The sequence below is a fragment of the Tamandua tetradactyla genome, chromosome 19 (genome assembly GCF_023851605.1).
Source record: "Tamandua tetradactyla isolate mTamTet1 chromosome 19, mTamTet1.pri, whole genome shotgun sequence".
In the NCBI taxonomy this organism is placed as follows: Eukaryota; Metazoa; Chordata; class Mammalia; order Pilosa; family Myrmecophagidae; genus Tamandua; species Tamandua tetradactyla.
Window position 1 is genome coordinate 22,416,242 of NC_135345.1, and position 1,765 is coordinate 22,418,006.

At 41.0% G+C, this 1,765-nt stretch overlaps 1 pseudogene; it reads right to left on the reverse strand.

Moving 5' to 3' along the window:
- Positions 1-510: 510 nt before the first annotated feature.
- LOC143663507 (transmembrane emp24 domain-containing protein 10 pseudogene) lies at positions 511-1,154 on the reverse strand (annotated as a pseudogene).
- Between the last annotated feature and the right edge of the window lie 611 nt (positions 1,155-1,765).

Consider the following 1,765-nt stretch of genomic DNA (forward strand, 5'->3'; position numbering starts at 1 on the left):
TCTATAAGCTGTCATGCCCTTAACCTTTTAAGAGATGAAAATTATGAAAGTATATCACAGGAAGTTACCTAAACAGAATCAGAATGAAACAAATTCAACTTTGTCATTCAAATCTTTGTAAAAGGACTAGAGTAGGTGCCCAAGCTGGTGGACAAGTGGGAGGAGAAAAGAAAACATGGTTCAAACAGATCACATGAGGAAACAAGTACAAATGCTGGGTTTGGAATTATCTAAGTAACCCCTATTTTGCTGCTGTCATCGTTGTTGTTATAGGTGACCTGAATAATATTTGCAAACCTAAGTCCAAATCCTACCAAGGTAAAAAGAAGTCCCTTATTGGTTTATTGGGTCTAGGTGGTACCCCATACCCCTACACTTTGAAAGAAATCAGTTCTGGGAAGAAAGCTCCAACGTGCCTTGATGGTACTGTTGGTTGGGTGCCATAGGCTAGGCATGTACCAGTGATGTTCTACTAGCTGAAATACAAGGTGGGACGGGGAGTGTATCTCATTATTCAATCAACTTCTTGGCCTTGAGGAAGTGACATAGGTAGAAGACTTGCCAGATGTCTAGTCCAATGGGGCGGAATATTTTAAGGATGCTGAAGTAAAAGACCTGAGTGTTTGCTGACTCACTGTTATCATGTATCTCTTCCTCTTGCTTATTCATATAGGCAAAATCATTAATGATGGATTCTGAAAGTTCCTCTAACTGTTGCAGCTCTACTTCTAAGGGTTTGAGCTTCTCACCTTTTGCAATCTCATAATTTTCACCTTTTCTCCATGCTTCATATCTAGGGTCATGAGTTGGTCAGATATTCTCGCCCTATTCCTGTGCTCTCAAAGCATACTTCCAACATGTAATCTTCAGGGGTAAAGGCAAATTTCCCTTCAATCGCATCCACCTTGTAGTACCGAATATTGCCAGTACAATGTGTGATCTTGAGGTGGGTGTGCAGGCTTCCAGCACCCCTAGACTGGTCAGTTATCAGGTATGCTCCTGTCACTAGCAGGTCCTTGTGGATTTCCATGCACACACACTTGTAGTTAACAGGAAGATGGAAGGAGATGCTAGCTAGGCCTAAACAGGAGCAAAAGTAGCAATGGCAATGGGCAAGGGCCAAGCTGGGCTAGTAGGCCAGGCAGACCAGACATGGTGTCAGAGACTAGTTCACCACCCTGGGGAAAGTCTGTTTATATTTTCAAGTCCAAACTAGTCACATTTACTGAGACATTGGTTACAGAGAGTGAGAGAATAACTAGAGCCAGAGATGATTCCCAGGTGTTTAGTCAAGGATGACTTCTTTGGAAAAATGGACTTGCCATTTTTCAGAAAGAAAGACTTGGGAAAGGAAAGATTTTGGGAGAGATGGGTGGGGAGAAAAAGAGAGGAATCAAGAGTTAAGTTTGGAAATCTTGGGTTTGAAATTCCTCTCAGACATCCAAGAGGAGGTGTTGATTTTGTAGTTAGATATATGAGCCTGTAGCTTCGGGTAAAGACTTGAGCTGCAATTAGAAATTTGAGTCATCATTGTTTACATTGTATTTAAAATCATGAATCTGAGTAAAATTATCAAATGGGAGTATCTGCCAGAAATCGTAGAGACTATGCTAAAGTGGGAAAGACTGTTTTTAGGAAAATTCATGGATGAAGTTTATTGTGGAAATCCTTCCTCTCTATTGCTTCTTATTTCTTTGACCTTGCTACTTCACAAGTTCTCACTATTTGTCTTCTTAGGCCTTACCTTTCCCCACAAAGTTGCAAA